This window comes from Callorhinus ursinus, unplaced genomic scaffold, assembly GCF_003265705.2.
Source record: "Callorhinus ursinus isolate GAN/ISIS: 27379988/994484 unplaced genomic scaffold, GSC_fseal_2.0 scaffold84, whole genome shotgun sequence".
Classification (NCBI taxonomy): domain Eukaryota; kingdom Metazoa; phylum Chordata; class Mammalia; order Carnivora; family Otariidae; genus Callorhinus; species Callorhinus ursinus.
Genome location: NW_027397146.1, coordinates 2,486,141 through 2,509,744, shown reverse-complemented (window position 1 = coordinate 2,509,744; position 23,604 = coordinate 2,486,141). Strand labels below are relative to the sequence as shown.

The 23,604-nt window shown below is 50.4% G+C and overlaps 1 protein-coding gene across 6 annotated transcripts in view; it reads right to left on the bottom strand.

The window, feature by feature from the left end:
• The window catches only part of ZNF185 (zinc finger protein 185 with LIM domain), a 61,643-nt gene extending 55,926 nt beyond the window's left edge, over nucleotides 1–5,717 (bottom strand). For 3 of the 6 annotated variants that reach the window (XM_073887924.1, XM_073887925.1, XM_073887927.1), the window contains exon 1: nucleotides 5,590–5,710. The gene's annotated coding sequence lies outside the window, so the exon portion shown is untranslated. Of the gene's footprint in view, nucleotides 1–5,589 lie in introns of all 6 variants that reach the window. The other 3 variants (XM_025862882.2, XM_073887926.1, XM_073887928.1) reach the window with 2 other exon arrangements.
• Between the last annotated feature and the right edge of the window lie 17,887 nt (nucleotides 5,718–23,604).

Below are 23,604 nucleotides of genomic sequence, written 5' to 3'. Positions count from 1 at the left end.
CATGCAGCTCTCAGGAGCCGCAGAAGGGCAGAGTACCTTGACCTGCATGTGATGCTGCAGTCGCAGGGACTCCTGCATGGAGGCTAATAGGGCAGGAGGAAGGAGGCGCACCACGTGGAAGAAAGAGCTGGAGGAGACTTGGATTACAGAGGGAAAAATGTAATGTGGAAAAAGAATGCGTGTGTGTGGGGGGGGGAGTATTTGTAAATGTGCTTTACAGGTAAATGACTTCTACATGAAAATCTGGAATTTCACCTCCCCCCCAGCCCACCCCCAACATCCCTGAATCTAGACTTCTCGGCGTCAGTGCTGGAAGGCCCTGGGAGGCAGCTGTCTGAGGGTCTGAGGCGGGCCAGCTCTTTCCAGAGGCAGTGAAGAATTCAAGCCCCAAGGGGGCAAAGACAGCCACGGCCGCCTGTTCCTCCTGAGGGGCTGGGATTTCTCCTGGCTCTCCTGGCATTCTCACAGAAGACAGTTGTGCCCATTTTCTAGTTCTCTATGGGCTGGATACAAGTGACTGCTGGGGCTGACTGAGCCATTTCAGAGATGGCTTAGCCTCAAGGGCCAGCAAGGGCTTCCGGGCAGGGTCCTCTGAGATGCTCTGTAGAGGCCAGGGGCCTGGGCAGGGCTAAAATGATGGGGATGGCAGAGCCCAGGAGGCCTCACTGCAAACAGAAGCCCCTGCCAGGGCCACCTATATGAATTATTCCCATTGATCCCAGGGCCTCCGGCTCCCCTGCTGTAGCATGAGAAGGGGCCCAGCGGGACAGTGGGAGTTCTCCTTCAGGGCCTGGGCTGGCTCCGTCCCCCGCTCCCTGTACCCTTGTAGCCTGGGAACCAAGCTGGTCTTAAGCCTAGCACAGTGGGGCAGAGATGCTATCCCAATCTGCACCCAGACAGCCAAAGGGACTCAGGGGTCATGGAGCCCACCCCCAGCTCAACCAACTCCCTCCTCAGGAATACCCCTGCACTTTCACTGCTGCCCCCTAGTCAGTCTGGCGGGGAAATCCCCCCCCCCCACTTGCTCCTGACTAACAGTGGCCAAAGAATTCCTTTTGTCCTCGTTACCGGTGATCATGAGTAAAGCTCAAGAGGAAAAGAGGTACCCAGCCCCCTCTCCCACCCAACAACACCTCCCACCCCAGCAGAGCTCCAACAGGCCTCCTCCCAGCTGTTTTCTCCCCTTCCCGGGTGCCCCAGACCCAGAGTCTCCTGCACTCCACCCTTACCTATTATCACTGTCCCCATTTTTTGATAAGAATATGGAGACTCGGAGAGGAGAAAGCATTTGCCCAAGGCCACATTTTCATTTATTCAACAACCATTTATGGAAAGTTGGCAGCCAGCCTGGGTGCTGGGCAGACAGACCGACCGACAGACAGGAACCTAGAGCAGCCCTTCTAGGGCACTGCCAGACTGCTGCATTTCCCAAGGAAGTGCCCTTGGCTCAGGCCTTCCCAAAAGAATGGAAGAATGAGTAGGAACTCACCAGGCAGAAGTGGTGAGGCAAATCCCGGGTCTTTGTTTTGTTTTTTTAGCCTAAACCAGGCACTGCCTGATGTAAGCATTTTCACCCATTCTTGTGATTGGAACCCCTTGTCACATCAAGCTCTCTGGAAAACTGACCTAGTCATCAAAGAGTGGTGTGCTGAGCCAATGATCACAGGAACCAGACTAAAGGGTCCAAGGCCAGGACCATTAGCGACAACCTGTGGGAGCATGGGGCCTGCCCACCACTGGCCCCAGAGGCCAGGTCTCCTCTCTGACCCAGGGCATGGCCATGGGGCTCCACAGCCACCTCCAGCATCACCACCAATGGCTCCGCTTCTTGGCTCTCTCTTGGAGTGGGAAGTGAGCATGTTTCCAATGGGAAAAACCTAGACGGTGTTTCTGGAAGTGGCCTCAGGGTCCCTCTAGAATCCCAAACTCCTAGGACATGTGCTTAAGCTGAAGGTTCCTGCCTCCCCACATTAGAGTTTGACAATGGGCCTCTTAACTTTTCACTTTCCAGGCCCTTCTCCACCCAGACCTGTCCCTCCTGCTTTCCTACCCCCACCCTTCGCAGTTCTCAGTCACTGCCGTCCCCAGTGCCCAACACAGGCAAGTAATCCGAAGACACTCACCAAATGCATACGTGCTTGTCTGTGAGACAAGGTAACCTGGCTCCATTCCTAAGCCTCAAGTGAGTCTTGAGTGAGTGCCCCTCTGTGCCTCAGTTTCCCTTTTGGAAAAAAGAACTGACGCCAGCCCTGCCCACTTCCTGATCCCTCATGGCCACTCCTCAACAAACGTTACTGTCACATAAGTGCTCCTAAAGAAAACCATCAGGAAAGTTCACAACAGGGAATCCAGATGAGGCTTTGAGGGAGTTCTTGGTACCATTCTCACAACTTTTCTGTGAGTTTTAAATCAATCCAAGATAAACAGTTAAAAATGAAAACAGCAAACATTAAAAAAGAAAGCAAATCAGATTTTAGTGGGCATCCAGAAATGATCTGAGAATTAAGTGTTCTGTGGCAAATAATTTAACTGTGGGTAGACACCATCCGCATCACTGGAACAGACTAGCAGTGATTTTTAAACCATTTGTCTTTAGGTGGGGAGCCCACATTCCTCCCAGCCTGGCGCCAACCTCACCCTGGCCACCATGGCCCCTGGGGGACACTGTGGTCCTGGCTCAATCTGTGCTCCCGGCTTCAGCCTCCCTTCTGTAGAGGTGACAAAACCGAGGCCTCCAGAGGTTGTGCGATCTGCTCCGGTTTGCACAACTGGATGGTGGCTGAGCTGGGGTTTGAACCCAATCTGACCTCTGAGCTGCTCTCTTACCGCTAGGCTGTCGAGGCACCTCCCTGTTCCATCACACACTCTACTCCCATTCATCTCCCTGCTCCACCTCATGAGTCTCCCGCCAGCTCACTGACTCTCAGAAGCAACGGTTCTGTCCCTCCTGCTTTCCTACCCCCACCCTTCGCAGTTCTCAGTCGCTGCTGTCCCCAGTGCCCAACACAGGCAAGTAATCAGAAGACACTCCCCGAATCAGCCAACTTCCCCCCGAACATCACTCTCAGAAACGTGGGTCCCCCAGGTGCACTGCCCTCGTCCTGCCATCAGCCAGCTCTCGGCAGGCACAGCGGACATGAACGCAGAGTCCCCGATGACTCCCAACCACAGGAGCCCGAAGGCCTGGGGCACCATGTGGGTTGCGGTTCAGAGCTCTCCTCTTCTCCAGCCAGGGTTCTATCCCGTCCCGGGAAGGCCCGGCAGTGGGGGCAGCCTCAGGGCTCAGCAAGCAGAAAGCAAGCTGGTGTTATGCATGAGCTGGCACCTTATGGGCTGTGGCTTGAAGCAAGATCGGGACCAAAGGGATCAGTCACCCGTGGAAGCTGAGTGGGGAAGGAAGGCAGGCTTCCAGCTTCCAGAGTACATTGAGCCAGATTTGGGACTTTTCTTGGCATGAGACTGAGGACAGTTCAGGGACCAGGTGCTGATGCCTCTCTGCCCTGCTAGACCTCAGGAGGCTACAGGGGCACTAAGCAGAAACACCAGGGCCACCAGGCATGCTAAGCGAGGCCGAGGTGAAACACTGGCCACCCCTGGGGTCACTGCCCTCAGGTGGGGGACTGTCTGAAATCTGGACTCTGACTGAGGAGGAAGTGAGGCGGACACTTCTGATGCTGGTGGTAGCTCCCTACCGAGTGGCTTCCCATCTTCCCAGCCAGACTGTCACTCCTTGGGGCAAGGCCTGTATCTGATTTCTCTCCAGGCCCCCACTGCCCAGCTCTGGGTAGAACACATAGGGGTTTAGGAAGAACTGGTTTTGGTTTTTCAGGAACAAGAGGGAGGCCAGACTCATGCAGCCTCAAAGGATATGGAGACCTTGACCTGACAGCTGCTGAGCTCCTCCCCTTGCGTCCAAGCCCTCCTCCTCCAAGAAGCCTTCCCTGATCCTCTGAGTCAGAGCTGCTTCCCTGTTCCAGGCTCCCACAGCCCCCTGTGTTTATGCCACTCAGAGCTGCAGCACCCAATATGGTCATGGGCCACCTCTGTTGCTGACTTGTGAATGTCCAAAGGATGGAAATGAACAGATCTGGAGCACCTGCTGTGTGCTGCTCTCGGTGGGTACCCTCCATCAGCTTTCCACAGCTGGGTACAGAGCCTCCAGGCAGGCCGGAGCATCTGAAGTCCAGGCCAGGAAGGCACAGGGGCTGGGGCTCATAACTGGTGGAAGGACGGGGTAGGGCAAGTGAGGTGGATCTGCTCCTTCCCATCCTGGGACGGCCCAGGGGTAATGAGACAAACAGCACAGGCACCAAAGCCAGCCGGCAAGCTGGCCCCTGGTCTGTGCATCTAGTCCTGGCCAGATGCTTCTAAGTGGCAAGCAGGGTCTCTGAGCTGGCCCCTGGGCTGCCCCTGATTTTTCAGATGGGGCAGTGGAGGCTTTGGGAAGGTAGGACCATCCCCTTCCCCTTCCCAGCATGATGTGAGCTGGTGAGGAGGGAGCAGGAACCCAGAGCCCTTCCCCACTGCCCGGGCTAATCAAGCAGCCCATGGGACCCTGCTTCCTGTCCCCAGCTGGGTACCATGACCAGAAATCTAAAGGGCCATGAGACCAAAGCAAGAAGTGGGTCCAGGTGAGGGAGGTCTCAACCACTGCTGAATGGGGTGTGAGGGGGCTCTCTCTCAGGGTTCACAGAGTGTGATCCTGAGATGCACAGCCTTCCACAATGTCAAAGCCAGGTGCAAACAGCTCAGTGAGAACACTATTCCTACCATACCTCAGATGTTCCAGAGCCCGGTCCCACTCACACTGAACACATCTGAGCCCCCAGCAGCCCTGGGTGGGAGGAGGCCTGATGTGTTATCTCCTTGGACTGATGAGCTGCCCAGATGCCCCCAGCTCAGAAGAGGCAGAGCAGTCAGAGATGCTGAGCATTCAGTCTTCCTGAGGCCAAGTATCACTCTGCCTTTCCAAAGAGGACAAGGCTCTTGGCTCCCCTGCCCCCAATCAAACAATTCAGCCACAGAGCCAGTTTGCGGCAGATCCTGTTGATAACACCCAGTGACACTTGATTCGGCGCCTTCTGTCTGGGGCAGCTACCTTTCTGGTAGCCCTCCAGGAGGTTGCCCTGTGCCCAGCACATCCTCATCACAAACAACCCTCAAGCCCGCTGCTCTGGGCTTCAGGGTGAGCCAGCCTCTGGATCTCAGTGTTCTTACCTATAAAATGGACACAGTGAACTAGCTGATCTGAAATGTCCTGATTCTTTTGCCTGCAATCAACTCTCAGAGCACCCTGGCTCCAGGCCATTCACTAACAATCAAACCTTCTCTTCCAGGAGGGGTGAGGAGGCCAGACTTCCTTGCCTCTCTAGCTTAGTATCTTTGCTTACAGTGAAAACCAGAAAACCAAGTGCACTGCCTCCTGATGGAAGCCCAGGAGAAATGCGTGGAGCGGGTAAGGATTATGGAAGGGGAAACTGAGGCCCCGAACTGTCCCTGCCACCTGGCTGGGCATGGGCCAGGCGCGCCCCCCCTCCCCCACCGCTGCCTCTCCACCGGGCCACACCAACGGCGACTCGACAGCCCTACCTGGCACAGGTGCCCGACTCGCCGGGCGGGCAGAGGACGGGGCGGGCACGGGGCGCGGGCTCCCTCAGGTGGACAGCGCCCAGCCGGGCCGGGCCGGGCCGAGCCGGGCCGGGGCGGCGGGTGCGGGGCGGCGGGCGCGCCGGGGGCAGCGGACAGCGCGCAGGGCAGCGAGAAGGCGCGGACTGGGCTCCACCCGCAGGAGAACAAACAGGTTTTCACCGGCGCCCAGTGCCTCGCCCCTCGCCCCTCCCCTCGGCCGGCCCCCTTCCTCTGCCCTCTCTTGGGGTAGGTAGATGCGCCTGGCACATTCCGCACATTCTCCCGCCAGTGTCCTCGGCCCGCCCGCCCCTTCCCAGCCCCGCCCGGCGGGGCTGCTGGAGAAATCAAGGCCGGGGCTCCCCGCGCCGAGCCCAGAGCAAGCTCCAGAAGGCTCTGCCACGGTGGAAAACTTCCTGGCAAATTCCTTCGGGCTCGCGGCCCTAGGCCGGGAGGTCTCCGCCACATGAAGGGCTCCGGCTGCCTATTGCGCCCCAGCCCGCACCCGACGCGATCTGGCCCCCACTCAGGGCCAATGACTTCCACAGATGCTGCGGGTTAATTCTGTTGAGAACTACTGTTCCTAGATCCATTTTACAGATGAAAATCCCAGACAGGGGCGGGGAGGGGGGCCGAGGGGCCAGAGGCTGAGATCATACAGGAAGTCCCAGAGGCTGGGAAGGAGGAGAAGAAAGTGAGGGAGCCCGGCTCCCCCGCTGCACTAGGGAGGTTCTCACCCTGGAAAGCCACGCTGGGAGCACCTTCTCAGCAAGCCGGGCCACCTCACAGGTGACACATCCAGACCCCTAGGGCCAGTGCAGTTTGATAAGTGTCATTCATTCATGCTTTCTGAGTACTTGTGTCATTGAATCATGCTTACTGAGTACTTGCTATGTGCAGGGCACCGGGCTAGGAAGGAGGGAGCATCAAAAGAAGCCCCAACCCTACCTGTGGGTGCAGGGAATGCCTCTGAAACAAGAGACAGTTAAATCAGTCCAACAGAGGCATAGAGTTGGCCAAAAGTTGGCCTATCAGGATGACAGGCTCAAGTTTATATCCCAAATGGCCCTCCAATCTGTAGACTTCTGTGTATGCCTACTGCCACCACCCTAGTCCAAGCCTGGGCTATGGGGCCAGCCTCCTTGCTGGTTTCCCTGCCTCTGACCTTGCCTTCCTTTCCATCCAGTCTCCGCACAGAAGTCAGTTCAGCAGTTGGCATGCTTGCAACTCTTTTGATGGCTTCCCATTGCTCTCAGGATAAAAGCCAAACTTTAAGAGGGCCCAAGGATAGGTGGCGCCAACCTCTCTCTGCAGATCCAGCCACACTCCCTTCCTTCTGCCTTTTTCATATATCACAAGTCCTATCTCCTTGTGGCATTTGCTCCTGGCACTCAGACTCCCTAGAATGTTCTTTGTCCCCTTGTCTTAGTCGTTCTCCAAACCTTCACTCAAGTGGCTGTAGATCCTTTTCTGACTGCATGGGCCACCCAGGCAAATAGATTGCTTCCTTCCCCATTTCCTCTGCTGACATTGATCTAGCATAGTGGACATCACCCTTTATTGTTCTAGATGGTGAGCTCCAGGAGGGCAGTGCCCCATCTGAGTCATCACTGGGGGCATAGAGACAAGCACAAGGGGTCAGAGAGGAATTGCAGAAGGAGGGGACTGAGAGGTGATTGAAACTCTGGAAGCTTTGTCAGGTGCGGAGGAGGTGACCCTGTGCCTGTGTGACTATGTGTGTGAGGGTGGGGATGGGGGAATTGTATATAAAGTCACTTCGGTTCATCTGTCTCTTGCCAGTCAGCATTTTTCTGCTTCCAGTCTGGTGACCAGCATCTAACGCCTTCTCATCCCCCACCTTGGGCTGCTGGCGGCCATGGATTTGGCTTGGTATCCTAATTCCTAAATATATCCACTATATGACCTAGGGCGTGTCACATCCCCTTTCTGGGCCCCCGTCCCTTTCAAAAACCCCTAGCTTAAAGATATAGAAGGTGGAGGGCACAGTGATGGGTTAGATGTAAGGGTGAGGAAGAAGGTGGCCCTTGCCTCCCAAGGCCACCAGTGGGAAAGGGCAATCTTGGTCCAGAGCCGTAAGTGTGGGTGGGGCAGCTAGAGAGCACAAGCAATAGTGGGGTCCAAGGACACCAATGGCCACTCAGTGAGGGCTGTCCTGGGTTGGGCTGCCCTGGCGCCTTGAGCTCTTCCCATGTCCCAGGTGATTCAGCCCTTGCCCAGGCCAGATATGCCACAACAGCGCCAGCCTAAGAGACCAGCCTTTCCTCAACTCCTCCCTCCCTCCCAGGCTGCCAGGCCCTGCAGCTGATCTCACCTACAAACGGGTTTGACTCGAATGGCAACTGCCTTGCCCTACCCTGCCCTGCCTTGCCCACCTGTTCACTGCCCCAACAGAACTCCCACTCCTGCCAGGGCCACCCCCAGCCACCTCAGCCAGGCTTCAAGGCCCCTGCCAACTTCATCAGCCTCTTCTTTGACTCCTTGTCCTCAGACACCTGGGCCCAGACACAGCAAGTGCTTTCATACCACTGAGCCCCTGCACAAGATGTCCCCTTGGTAGTGACCTTCTACCCACTCTCAGCCACAACATTGGCTTCTTCATGAATTTCACCTTAGCCTACAACTTGAGGGCCAAGACCCTGTGACTGTTGGCTGCCTCCAGCCTGGGCTCTACCTCTGTCTGGCCTGAGTTTGGCCCTGTCCCTTTCTATTCTCAGCTCAAGCCTTTAGCTAGGGTGGGCTTGAGAGTGGGGTCAGGCTGGGCTGTTTGAGGAGGCAAAAGGCCTGGAAGGTAGAGGCAGGAGAGGGTAGGTGACAACCCCTCCAAAGCGGAGGGAGGTCACAGCCCATGAGCAGGCAAGAAAACAGACTCTCTGGGAGACCAGGTTGAAGTGAGCAGATGAGTAGGGGGATAAGTGGCTCTGTGGAAAGAACGGGCCAGCAGTGCTCCTAAGCTCTAGGGGGGCTCCAGGGCCGGGAACAAAACTCGGGCAAGCCACTGTAGCCAAAGAGTTCCCAGGCTTGGGAGGGGGATAATGGGTGGGGCTCTGAAAGCTGTCAGGCCCCAAAGCCAACCCCCAAGCAGGATGTCCTCATATTGAAGGGAACTGGAGATGAAGCACTGACCCAAACTCTGCCATTGTATAAATAGGGAAATAGGCCCAGGCAGGGATGGCATCTAGCTGGGGCCATACTGCCAGTCTGAGGCAGAGCTAGGACTAAAGCCAGATCTTCAGTTACTCTGGATGGAGCCCCTGTCCAGCTATAGGGTGCTCAGGTTCACGTGTGGGGGGGGGGGCTGGGCTCCTGTTTGCGCCCTAACCCTCTTCTTCCCTCCCTCCTTCCAGTGCTCACCCTGCTGCCTCATCTTCCCAAGCTCTTCAACCAGTTTCCACTTGCTGCGTGACTCTGCCAGCTCCAAGCAGGGTGGGTTGCCTGGGGGCAAGGGTCCCCGGGCATGGCTGCACCCACAGCGGCCCCTTCGGAGCTCTGAACCTGCAAGGCCAGACCTCTGAATCTGTAACCAGCTCTCCAGGTTACTGGGAGCTGATCCAATCTGTCTGTGAGACCCTGCCTGCCCAGTCTTGCCCTTGGGGGGGGGGCGGCGGCGGCCGCCCTGCCCTCAGCCTGTATTCCCAGCTAAGGGGCTGGTCCCCTTCCCTGGCACAAATGCATACTCTCACTCACCAAGTGTCCCCTTTGGGCCTCCTGTTCCCCACCACACTGCCACACCCTCCACCCACTCAGAGACCAGTCAGACCCAGTCCTGTCTCGGAGCAGCTCCCAGTCTGATGGGAAAGGCAGACCAGTTCAGTTCCAAGGGGCGGAATCCATGCCTTGGGATTTCTTGCTCTGTGGACAGTGGCCCCACCAGGAGCAGGGAGGTCAGGTCATGCAGGTCAGGTCAAGTTGACATCTCCCACCCCTACAGGCTGAACACTCCACTGCCTTTTGAATCTACTATTTTGAATAAGTCCAGGAAACACTCTGCCATTGGTTTTGGCCTATGTGACCTGATGCCCCAGAACTCAGATTGCTTCTCATTTCTGGCTCTGAAGCAGCCCCAGGCCAGGCCTCCAGAGCACGAGTGCACAAGCTGAGCCAAGGCCTTGCTGGCAGATAATCCCCGCATGCCCTGAAGAATGGCTTTTTGCTGCTTTAAGAATCATCCACAGATCGGAAAAAGAATGTTCTAATTGGAAAACCTCCCCGCCATGGTTTTCCGGAGTTTTAGTACAGTTGGCCGGCAAGGAGGCTCCTGGGATGAGGAGGAAGGGAAGTCATGAGGAGGAGACAGTGGGCTGCTCCGCCCCCTCATCCCCAAGCTCAGCTACTCTGGGCAAGGGGCCATGCTGAGGGTCCCAGTGACAGGGGAATCTGGCAGCTGTCTGGCCCTGCTGGGAGCCCCGCCCCCAAGCCAGTCCCAAGCCCGGCCGCCTAGAGGCCATGCTGATGCCCCAGAAGCAGTCCAGGCTCCCAGGACCCACTTGAAAGACCGATTTCCACTGCATTGTGAGCACTGGCCCAGAAGAAAAAAGGTGTGGAAGCTACCACCTGCTCAAAAAACGGGAAGGCCAGAGTTGGTGTTGGGGTGTGTGGAGCGCCTCTGACCTGACTGGTGCCCTGGGCTGGGAGACCTGGCAGAGGGGGGTGCAGGCTGCAAGGGAAAACTGGCCACTGAACAGCTAGATCTGTCTGGCAAGGATGGGAGCTCTCACTCAGGGACCCTGCTAAGCGTGGCCTGGCTAAACCACTGGCCAGCAGAGCTGAGGCCACAGCAACCTGAGGGTCTGTCCAGCTCCAAGAGTTTCTGATTTGTTCCTTTTGGTTAAGCATTGCCCTTGCACTTGGGAAATGCCCACCTGGGAAGGGGAAATGCAGTGGATCCCTGAAACTCTTTTACACAGGACAGCCAGGTTACTGTGACTCACCTCTTTCTGGAAACCTCCCTGGATGCTTAGCTGCTTTGATCTCTTCAAGGGGAACAGACTTTGAGAGGCTGGAGGGAAAAGTTCAGAGGCTGCCTGAGCAGGATCAGCTTTGGCTGCTGGCCAAAGCCCTCTTTGGTGGCAACTCACATCTTCCCAGCATAGCGGGAAGGGTCTGGCTCTCGTTACAAGGGATCAGAAAAGCCAGGATGTGGAGCATACCTGTCGCCTGTCCATTCTCCTTGGCCCCAGTAACCTGTACCTGTGCCTTGACCAAATGGCTCTAGGCTCCCTGGCATCGTGTCCTGCGCCCCTTCCCTCCCCTTCCTCTCCCTTCCCTTCCCTTCCTTCCCAACCTGCCCAAACGTGACTTTGAGGACCGCAGCTCCCTAAGCAGCACATTTCTCTAGAGCTTCACTGGCCATTAGAGTGGCCACTGGCTGCATGTGGTTATTTAAATTTAATTGATCACAATGAAAGAAAATTGAAAATTCAGTTCCTCAGTCACAATAGCCACATTTCAAGTGTTCAATAGCCACATGTGGCTAGCAGCTCCTGTACAGATAGAACTTTCTGTATTGGATGGTGCCACTCTAGGTGCTCCACTTCTCCTTAGAAGGAACCTCCCCCCTACCTCCTTAACTGAAACAAGTCTTCCTGCAGCCCCACCCTGTGGAGGTTCTTCTCCCACACCCCATCTACCTCTAGATAGACTAGTCTGCCCTTGGATGAAAAGTTCTCCTTCACAGGTCAGGCCAACTGGCTAACACACCATTCAACCTTCAGGCCAATCTTCCCACCTGGCTCATCCTGCTTTTCCAACCAGATCACTCGGATGTGAGTAATAAGTGTGTGACTTCAGCATCCGTGCCTGTGGACCATTCGTCACCACCTTTTAGGCCTCCCAGTTCTTTGACCTTGACATCTCTGAAGACCCTGTCAATTCCACTGCAGCCACCTCTTCCAACAGGCACATCCTGCATCCTGTCCCTTCTGGAATCTTCCACTTTCTGACCCCTACCTCCTCTCTTTCCAACAGGCTTGTTCATCGACTTTCGAGGAGAGATGGCAACAACTATCTTTCCAGATCACAGGGACCTCCCACCCGTTTGCTCCTCTACCTTATCCCCATTCATTAGCCCTTTCCTCTGTTCACTTCTCTCCCTATACAGCTTAGAGACAATGGCCCGTCACTTTGACAACTCTCTTGTCAACACCTGAATATCCTTTATTGCACCGTCCCTCTGACCTCCACTTGACAGGGCATCAAATCTGGACAAATGTAGGCATCTGCTTTCTTCATACCTTCCCCAAGACAATGATGGTGCTGGCACAGGTCACACAACTATGCAGAATAGTATCAACACAAATTTCTGGATCTTACGCTTTCTCACATTCACAAGGACTCCCCTCTTTGCAATTATCCCTTTTCTCTTTTGCATCATTTGGCGCGTGCCCATCAACATTAAAAAATAAAAGAAGAATCTCACTTAACCCACTTCCATCTTCAGTTCATGTCCCTTTTCTCTGCTCCTCTACTGAGGAAATCTCTGTGAAAGAGATGTCTAGACTCATAGTCTCTACTTCTCCCACTGTCTCATAAACCCATTTCCATTAGGATTTCAACCCTAACACTCTCCTAAAATGTTGTCAAGGTTACAAATGATCTCCATGTTGCCAAACCCAGTGCTCACATCTCTGCCCTTTGCTTATTAACCTTTTAATCATAGTTGATCACACCTTCATTCTGGAAAAACATGCTGCTCTTGGCCCTCCCTGACCCTCCACTTATCTGGAGGCATTGAAGGTTAGGGGCACACCTTCTGGAACTGGACTGTCTGGGTGCAAATCCTAGCTGTGCCAGTTAATAGCAGCGTGACCTTGGGCAAATTACTTGCCCTCTCTGGTTTCCATTTCTAACCTGTACGATAGAGGTGAGAATACCAGCATCTGCCTCCTGGGGTTGTAAAGGTTACATGAAAAGTACTAAAAATAGAGCTTCTATTCTTGGTATATATACATGGAAACATGTCAATGAAATCACCATACGGCTGTGGATGGGGTTTAGGACATGCTACCCTAAAACATGGCACCTTGGTATATTAAATGTTTTAAGATGGAGTTTGAGAAAACAGCATAAGCAGGAAGCTTTCTGACCTTCCCCCCTCCCCCTCCCCACCCTTACCCCCTGAAGCAAATCGTAAGACCCTCATGTGAGAGGTGCCCTCCCTATATATCCTGAGGAAAACAACATCCAAGGGGAAGGGGGACCCCAAGAAGTATCTGAACAAACAGGCCTTGCTAAGTTCCCCCACAGTTTACTGCCCTTAGCTCCAACCCTTTACCCTATCGTATCTTTTCACAGCTTTCCACTCTTCACCAAACCTGGTATGAAAACACTCAGGTTTAACCATTTCTTCAGGTCTTCGCTTCCTTAGGAAGGCTCCCATGTCACATAAAACTTTAAATAAGTGTGTATGTTTCTCTCTTGTTATTCTGTCTGTGTCAGTCTAATTTCTAGACCGAAAAAAGACCCAGAAGTGTCAAGGAAACCTTTCTCCTCCCTTTCAATGTCTGAAGGTCAACTCAAACTCAACATGTTCAAAGATTTATTTACTTATTTGTTTGTTTGTTTATTTATTTATTTATTTATTTATTTATTTATTTATTTGAGAGAGAGAGCGAGAGCAAGAGAGCACAAGCAGGGGGAGTGGCAGGCAGAGGCAGGCTTTCCACGTAGTGGGGAGCCCGATGTGGGGCTCGATTCCAGGACCCTGGGATCATGACCTGAGCTGAAGGCAGACGCTTCACCGACTGAGCCACCCAGGTGCCCCCAAACTAAACATGTTCAAACAAAGGTCCATGCCCTCCAAATCTCTCTTCTCTAAGTCTTCCTCACCTTCATCAGTGGCATCTTCCAGATGTGCAGGTCAAAGGACTAGGTGGCTAACTTGATTTTTCTTCCTTCCCTCATCTCCACATCCAACCAATCAGTAAGTCCTGACTGCAGCTCCACTTTGAAAATATACCCACGGGGCGCCTGGGTGGCTCAGTCATTAAGCGTCGGCCTTCGGCTCAGGTCATGATGCCCGGGTCCTGGGATCGAGCCCCGCATCGGGCTCCCTGCTCGGCGGGAAGCCTGCTTCTCCCTCTCCCACTCCCCCTGCTTGTGTTCCCTCTCTCACTGTGTCTCTCTGTCAAATAAATAAATAAAATCTTTTAAAAAAATGAAAATATACCCAAACCCTGAGCATGTCTGCCCATTTCTACTGCCACCACCATGCTAGTCCAAGCCAGTGTCTTCACTCACCTCCTCCGTGTCTCCCAGCTTCCACCCTTGCCCTGCGGCATCTCCTCACAAGTCATCCAGAGCCACGTCCCTGTATGCTGTCAGTCTGAGTGGTAAGGTAACTCCATTCACCCAGCTATCCAGGCTGGAAACTGGGGTGCCATTTGAGAATCCTCTTTCCTTCTGTCACTGCAAGACCCAGTTAAGTGTCTCTTCCTGGGCTGCCCTTCTGCCCCAGCACTCACTATTCTGTAAAGTCACTGTCTCCTGTCTCTCTCCTTCCTTCCTCCTGGATGTGGTAGGAAACACATCTCATGCTTGCCCACTCACCCAAGCACCTGGTATAATGCCCAAGTGGGCACACAAGAAATATTTGCCAAATGAAGGAAGGAAGGGATAAAGGTTAATTTCAAATGCGATGTATGATCAGAGTGGCATTTCATGTCAGTGGATTAAAAATATATCATTCAATAGATGATGTTGGGATAACTGGCCGTGTGGAAAAACAAGCTGGATTTCCTACCTCGCACTCCACACTGAAATAAGCTCCAGATGGTTCAGAAATTTAATGTAAAAAAATTGAAACCATAAAAGTACTAGAAGGAATCCTGGGGTGTGGTTTTCATGAAAACCCGAAATCACGAAGGAGAGAGAAATTGAAAACTTCTGTAGGGCAAAACCCACTAGAACTGTCATTAGACAAATGACAAATGAGGAAAACTTATTTGCTATTTGCACCACATATGACAGGGAAAGCCTTAATCTTCCTAAAATAAAAAAGGGCTCCTTTCAAAACAAGCAATAGAAAAACAGGGGGCAAAGAAGGGAGCGAACAATTCACAAAAGAAGTTCATTAACACATGAAGGATATGCAAATGCAGTCAGAAATTCCAATCCCTCCCTCAGATATGGAAAAGTGAAAACAGGGTATGGGAAAATGGTCCCTCTCAGGCCCCAGGGGCCCTAGGGGTGAGAGTATTCATTTTTGCAACCTTTTTGGAATGGCCACCTAGAAATATATAACAAAAGGAATCGCTGACCCAGCAATACTAACATTCAAAAATTCCTTTTATTATCTGATACATATAATGGTATATATGTATATATGTGCATATGTACAATACTGCTCTGAACATAGGTACATATGTGTACACATGTATATATGTAAATTATATAAAATGTGTTGCTGATAAACAGTATCATATCTATGCCTTCTGCCCTCAGTGCTGGTACTCAGGATGACCTGTACTGGCCTGGGATGAAAGGCCAACTTCTCTGCTTGTGCTCTTCATCCCATCTCCTGCTACCTACTCAGGAACATCCCGCTAACATTTCACCCTTTCTCTAGGGTCATCAAGTATTTCCTCTTGGCTGGATCATTCCGATCAGCATGCGAATATGCTATAATTTTTCCCACCACAAAAAAGTTTTTTCTTGATCACAGCTTTCTCTTCAGCTACTCTCCATTTATTGCCCTTCTCCCCTTCTTCCCACACTCCCTGTGTCTGATTCCCTTCTAACTCACTCCCAGCACTCAACAGAGATGGCTCTTGCCAAAGCTACCGGTGCTTTCCATGTTGCCAAATTCAACGGTTTTCAGTTCTCATTTTACCAGACATGTCAGCAGCATTTGACACAAGAAACACCCCTTCTGGAAACACTTTCTCTTGGCTTCCAGGACACCTTACTCTCCTGGTTTCCCTTTTACTTCACTGGCTCCTTTTAAGTTTCCTTTGACCTCTTCCCATCACCCCTACCTTGTCAAACTTAACTTTGGAGGGACCCAGAACTCTCATGTCTTTAAACACCATCTGAAGGCTGACAACTCCCATATTTACATCTCCAACTCAGGCTTTTCCCCTGAATTCCAAGTTCCTATATCACAAGACCTAGGCAATATCTCCACTTAAATATCTATTAGGCATAGTGGCTTGGGCCGAAAACCTTGGTGTGATCTTTGACTCCTCACTTTCTCTCATTCTCCATTAGGAAGTCCTTCAGCCCCACCTTCTCCCACCTTCTCAATTTATCCAGAAATCTGGCTACTTCTCCTCATTTCTACCATTTGGTGAGTTTCTAGCTGTTTTGCTGTTAAGAACAATACTGCTCTGAACATTCTTGTACACATCTGATCACACAGGCAAGAAATTCTCTATACGAGCTGTTCTCAAACTTTGGTGGACATCAGAATCCTCTGGAAGGCTTGTTAAAACCCAGAGTGCTCGACCTCACCCTCAGAGTTCCTGATTTGGTTTGGAATCCCTCTGCATTTCTAACAAGATCTCAGGTGATGCTGATGCTGCTTGTTGGGGAAATTACACTTGGAGATCTATAGCTCTAGGGTATATTATACCCAGGAATGGAAATGCTGGGTCAGAGGATATACACATGTTCTACCTGACAAAAGAACACTGATTTTTATTCCTATCAGCAGTGTGTGAAAGTGTCTAGTGTTTCACACCCTTGCCAACACCTGATGTCTTGTCAGATGTATTAGTATTGCCAAAGTAGTAGACACAGAGAGTTAGCTTTTTGTGGTTTTGCATTGTGTTATTGGTATTTATCCTCAGGTGGCTATTGCATGGGATATTGGGTGGGGTGGACAAAGTAGAAGTATATTTGTTTTTTTTTTTAAAGATTTTATTTATTTATTTGACAGAGAGAGACATAGCGAGAGCAGGAACACAAGCGGCGGGGGGGGGGTGGGAGAGGGAGAAGCAGGCTCCCCGCTGAGCAAGGAGCCCGATGTGGGACTCGATCCCAGGACCCTGGAATCATGACCTGAGCCGAAGGCAGACGCTTAACGACTGAGCCACCCAGGCGCCCAGAAGTATATTTGTTGTAACATTGTTTATGATATGAAAAAGACCAGTAACAATCTACATTTCCATCAATGGGTACTTTCAAAATTTACAACAGGATAATATGTGACTGATCAAGATGATGATTATAGGTGTCTAGTTATGGACATGGAAAATGCCTATAATATATTGTTAAACAAGAGGGGGAAAGCAGTTTACATAAGGTACATGACAGCATGTATAGTGTGATTTCATTTCTGTAAAATTGTTCAAAGGAATTGAGAAACACCTCGGAGAATGTTAATACTTGCTATCTTTAGGAGATGAATTTGGGGTTACGTTTACCCTGTTTTCAAAATTTTCTGTAATGTTGATTCTTTTTAAGTGTATGTATCTCCTTTTCCTTTAAAAGAGTGATTTTGAAAAAATACATTCTTAGATTCCTGTTTGTATATGACAAAGTATCTGGAGGTTTCACATGAAACTGATCAGAACCAGTGCTTCTAGGCAATGGGTTTGTGTGGGCTGAGTGGGAAGGTACTTGGAGTTTTCTCTTTATTCCATTCTGTACTCTTTGATTTTTATGACGGTGTATTACTTCAATAATAAAAAAAAAACACTAATAAAAACAAAAAAGAAAAGAGAGCTATTCTTAACACCCAAGCCAGCCCTGCCAGCCCAGCCCAGCCCAGCCCAGCCCACCCCACCTGGCTCTGCTGAAGCTCCAAAGACTTCACAAGGAACCTACTTAAGTCGTGCCAGACCTCCTCTGGCCAGGGAGCTTTCAAGCTGTGGAGCCAGGGCCAGTTATTGGGCCGCCCAAGAAAGAGTTCCTCCTGCTTCTGGGTGCTGCCTTGAGCCAAAAGCAATGTGTCACCCCCATAAAGCCTGTGGCTGTGGGCTCCCCCACCCTCTGTGCTGGAAGGAGAGGCCAGCCCCCTAGAGGGCCCAGAGAGAAACCATTAACACAGCCAAGGAGATGACAGACTGTCAGAGGTGGGCAAGCTCCAATAATGAAAACCTGTGTCTCTAACAAAGCACTTTTAAGTCTGTAAAGATCAGAGCTAGGAAGAAATAAATACTACAAAATCAGAAAGATGTAGAGATGGTGAACATGAACTCATCTACAGCACACTTGGACGGCAGAATCAGAAATCATCCTGAACTGAGAAAGAATTAATTTGACCTAAAACAAACAAAAGACTTCGCAAAGGGACTGGATCTACGATGGGACTGTCCACAGTTGTAGTTTCTTGAAAGCCACCAGAAGGGGATGCGTCCTTCTCACGGCAGCCCCTCTGAGCTCTGGGTGACTACCACGTCAACACATGTAGCTCAGTCCCTCCACGGGGTGTATCATGTGGTCATCGTGTGGTTTTCCTCTGTCTCCCCGACAGCCCACAAGCTCCAGAAGGCAAAGACCAGCTCCCATTCCTCCCCTGCCTCTTTGTAACAGGCATGGGGCCTAGCATACACTAAGCGCTCAGTAACTGTTGGGACAGTGGAACAGGATCATCTCCAATATAGAAAGGAAACACAGGGGGGCCTGGGTGGCTCACTTGGTTAAGCGTCCAACTCTCGATCTTAGCTCACGTCTTGATTTCAGAGGTTGTGGGTTCAAGTCCCATGTTGGGCTCCATGCTGGGTGTGGAGCCTACATTAAAAGAAGAAAGAAGAAGAAAGAAAGAAAACAAAGATGCCATTTTGCAAACACCCCAGTTCCAAAACTCCAGGTAGACAGTCGTAGCTGGATACCTCCCAACATCACTGCCCAATCTGCTATGGCCCAGTATGCCCACCGAGCGGGTAACACAGGGGCTTGGCTCAAACTGCTGGGTTCTAGACCGAGACAGCCTCCTTGGACAAGTGGGTCCCTCTCCAGGGAGTGGCTTGTAGGAGGTGACGCTCTTGAATATGTACTTTCTCCTTAATAAAACAGCCATACAAAACAAAAACTGAAGTCCAGTGGTGGGACTTCATGGTGAGCACCCCCACCTCTACCAGCCTTTAGCTGTCCTTCCATGATTACATTTGGCCACTCTTACATACATTTGTATGAGGGTAATACTTGTTCACAAGTAGGAGCCCAGTAAATACTTGGTGTGTTTTTAAAACAGATTCAATTGTGCTTTTTAAAGTTCTTTTAAAAGTCACACACATTTGCTGTAAAATAGCAAAATTGTATAGGATTGTATGAAGTCATCCCAGAAGGTGCTCCCCGAGCTTCATCCCTTAGCCCCTCTCCTCGTGATATAGGACAGAGGGTAATGAATCCAGGGGCAGGTTTCACATGGCAACACATATGTTCTGAGTGCCTGCTTTGGGCCAGGCCCTAGTCCCAGGTGGCTCTGTCTGGAAGGGGATACAAAAGTGCCTGCCTAAGAGGCTTAAAAAGCCTGGATGTGGCGGAGAGCATACCCATTTAGAGCCTCAGGCCTCAAGGAAGGAGGAGGCAGAGGTAGAAGTTGAAGTCATATCTTCCTGGGGGTGGCCGAGACCTCCTTCAGGCCACAGGTCTTAGCTCCTGGTTGTGTCCACAGGGGACACCGGCTGCTCTGTCAATGTTTGCAAAAAGAGAGAAAGGAGAGGGAGAGAGGGAAGGAAGGAGCGAATCTCCTATCAGTGAAATGCCACCATCAGATCAAGGTTCTTTGCAGCTCATTCCCTACGTGCAAAAGTTGGACTCAATAGCAGTTGTCTTCAGGATGAATACATCTTTATTCATTTATTATCTTTCCCTAGGGAAAAAGGCAGGGGAGGGAGAGAGGGTCAGCATGTGCTTCAACATAATAGAAGGAAGAAAAAAAATGATAGAAGAGGTAAGAATCTTAAATGCCATAAACCAACCCTAAATGGGGGCGGGTGAGAGAGGGGGCCCTCCTGCTCCATGAGCTTGGGAAGGAGGGGAGGGGATCAGGAAAAGGGCACATGAAGTCAGAACTCCACATAAAGCTAAGTAAATGTGGACCCGCATTCGTTTGTCTTTTATTAGCTCATCTGGGGCCACTTTGATATACTTTCATCTCCCCTTTCCCTGGCTGCCACTCCCAGGTACGACGACAAGGGAATCCCCCAGTAGCCCTCTCCTCCCTCAGTTTAGAGGGGTTAAACTGTTAGGCCTGTGCACAAAGAGGATGTTTGTTGTTCATTAGAATAAGGAATGGGCTTAACCTGGAGGGAGTTTGGGCTACGAATGAGAAAGAGAGGGGATGCCTACTTGCTTCAGTTATTTGGGCTAATCTTTTACTTGGGAATTAGATTTATTCATGTGAAATAACTGAGGAAGGGAATGGGGTAGGAGTTTAGGACTGCCATTCTGAGGGGCACATAATAAACATGGCTTGGGAGATAGCGAGACTGAAGGGCCCATGTGACAGCCAAGTGGAGAGGATGAACTGACAGCAGGATATTATGGGGCTGAGGCTCGGAAAGACTGTCCAGGGTGGAGGCCTGTTGGGGCCGAGGCAATTGTCAATGAACCCTGGAGGCCACAGAAGACATGGCATCACTTAGGCAGTATGATAATGGTTGAGTGGCTGTAATGATAAGGAAGGTCAGGGAGGAGCCCTGACCAGCTCCACCAAAAGGAATTCCCTATGAGGAAGAAGCCCGAGAAGAAGAGGTCAGAGATCAGGAACCAGGAGTCACATATTCCAAAACGCATCCTGTTGCAAGGAACAGAAACTTGATCTGGGAGGGAGTGAGTACGGCAGAGAGGGAATAGGATGCCTACTAGGTTTCACCTGCTTGCTCCCAAAATGGCACCAGGAGCCATTCCCGAATGATTTGTTCCCACTAAGAGCCAAGCACTATTTTAGCCACCAGCTAAAAATGCCCAGGATGTACAAAAGATGGCAATACAGGCCTTGCCATTGTCACTGGCCCCTGCTGCAGCCCCTCCCCTCCCACTCTTCACCCCACGAGGGAAGGAAGGAGAGCAGGAGCTGGTTGGTGCATGGCAGGGGACTGACAGTGGAGAGGCTCCCAAAGAACCCCCAAACGAGTTCACAACTCTCCCCTGAGCCAGTGTCCCTTAATTTTCTCAAAGAAGATGTAGTGGCGAGAGGACCTCAGGGAGGCTGCCCTGGGAAGGGAGAATTAAATCGAGTCTGAGATTGGCATTTGAATCTGCTTCAGTTTTAATAACTGAAAGAGAAGAGAAACTTCTGAAACCTGCCCAAGATGCTGTTAATGGATGGGCAAGGCTTGCTTGAAGAGAGTGATTAGTGGTACACAAATAGCTGACATTTATTTAATGCCTTTTATGTTGGACCCTGTGCCCAAGGTCACGCAGCTAACAAGTGGTGGAGCTGGACTCCTAACCTCCACTTCTGTTAGCTCAATTAGCCAGTAAATGCAGAACCAGATTGGGGGCATTTGTGGGAGCTGCACTAGTCATACCACTAGTGATACTAATATTTATTGAAGGGTTACTATGTGCCAGACACAATGCTAAGTGCTCCTGTTACTAGATGTCCTGGGGAAATCCTCTTGAGGGCCTTGGCTTCCCTTTTCTCTGCCACTTTGTAAGGAGACTTTCTTCCTTTGGTCAAAATTAAATTATTGGAATTGTGTGGGCTTTAAATAGAAGAGAGGCTGATGCAACTTGCTGCTGATGCCGGGAGTTTAAACATCTGCAGAAAGCCACATTTGAAAGAAAGCATGTAATTGGATTTTAGCTGGGTATTTCTAGAAAGATCAGATGACTTGCATTTGGGCAGCCCAACCTTGACCATCTTGCTGCTTGCAAGGAGAAAGAGAACTACATAGAGTCCAGATGAGGACACTGAAGCTTAGAGCGATGAGGTCATTTGCCCAAGGCCACTCCACTCAGGAGTGAGGGAGCCTGGAGAGCAATCCAAGGTAGCCAGAGCCCTTCAGAAAAAACTCTCTGCTGGGTCCCACTAACTTTCCCCAGGAAACTCAGCTGCCTGGCTCTGAAAGCCCTACAAGGGACAGTATACACACATGGATGCACACCTCTTGTGTGGGTGGGATGCCGAGAGACTTTATATTTGACAAATTCTACTTCCTCTGTCAGGCAGAAGGTCAAAGGTTATCTTGAGAAGAACCTTTCTGAAGGTGCAGGGCAGGAGGGGCAGGGACAGCCTTTGAAACATACACATGTCCAGGCTCTATTCCTAGGGCTCCAAATTCTTTGACATGAAGTTTGACTATTGACATTTATAACAAATGTCCCCGGAGACTCAGGCGTACTCCAAAGATTAAGGACTGCGGCTCCTGAGTAAGGCATCAGGGTGGGGTAGGGAGTTTCAGGAGAATAATGCAGGGGCGGGGCTAGAGCAGTTATAGGGCTGGGAACCTTCCTCAACCCGGTTTGTCAGCCTTGGGTCCTGGGGCATGAAGGGGTCAAGGATACCAAGGATATGAAGGTAATTGAAGGATGTTATTTGAAGTGCATTTCACTAGAAAGTTTGACCGTTGGTGTGTTAGTGTTCTCAAGTTGAATTTCATCACTTACATTAATATGAGTTGACCCTGCAAGACTTGGTTTGCAATTGCAGGATGATCTAGAGGTTTCAAACAAAATACAAATTCATAGAAAAAAATGCAACTTAGAAAGGTCCAACTAGTCTTATAACCTTTTAAAAATTGAATCAGCAATTAAAAGTCATCTATCCCATAATGGTTGATTTTACATGCCAACTTGACCAGGCTACCTTCCCCGGTTACTCAATCACTCTTCTAGGTGCTGCTGTGAAGGCATTTTATTGATGTGAGTAAAGCCATAATCAATTGACTTTAAGGGAGATTACACTGGATAATCTGGGTGGGCCTGATTCAATAACACTGAAAGGCCTTAAGAGTAGAGCTGGAACTCCCTAGCAGGAGCTGAAGTTGCCGTTCCCAGGAGGTCTGCCCTTCTTCACAGCCTGTCCTATGCATTTTAGGATTCCTACTCAGCCCCCACCATGATGTAAACCAATTCCTGGTAATAAATCTCTGTATACAGCTACTACTGATTTTGTTTCTTTGTTTAAACCCTGACTGATACACCTCCCCTCAAAAAAAAATTTATATGTAGTATTTTCTGTATTAAAATATTCAAAATATTTTCAACTTTCTATTATGATTTTTTGACCTATAGTTATTTAGAAGTATGTTGTTTAATTTCCAAACATGCCAAGATTTTCCAGCTATGTTTTCATTATCATTGTGTACGTTATTTGCCCTGTTGTCAGCGGGTACACTCTCTATGAGTTCAATCCTGTTCTCTGTAGATATCTTTTGAGTTTTTCACTCATTTCCTGAAACATAGTAAATGCAGTTCTTTTATAGTATGTGTCTGATAAGGAATGGTGTCACAGGTGAGCCTGGGAAAGTGACTGACAGCTGAACGGTGAAACCAGTGGACGTGTTACCTGTGGAACTAGGACATGTTACCAGGGGGTCAGTAGAGCCCACCCATTAGTTACTTGCGTGCCGTCTTCACCAATTTTTGCCATATCTAAGTACCACATATATAACTGTTTACTTAAAATGTGTTATTTAAATTGACTCTCTTTAAAACTCATATACATTTAAATAAAAGGCAAAGTTTATATTGCTATTGCGAATAGAAAACTAGTCATTTGTCATAAATCGAAGGTAGCCATAAAAAGACACATTACAATAAAAAGAGAATAATATGACACATTACCTAAAATATTGTAGTTCTATGAATGCTTCAGGGCTGAGACCTGCTCTCTTATTGTGAAAGTAGAAGATTTATCAAGTGTTGGAGAACCTAATGGGCCCAGCACGCTACCGCTGCGCGACTCTGCCGTTGGAGAACCTAATGAAATGCTAGCACCACTTTTCTTGTCATTTTGCAATCATGTTATAGATAATGTTTATTGGAAAGTCCATCCTCTTCTTGTATCCTGCTCTCTTATTGTGAAAATAGAAGATTTATCAAGTTGTTAAAAACACTTTTCTTGTC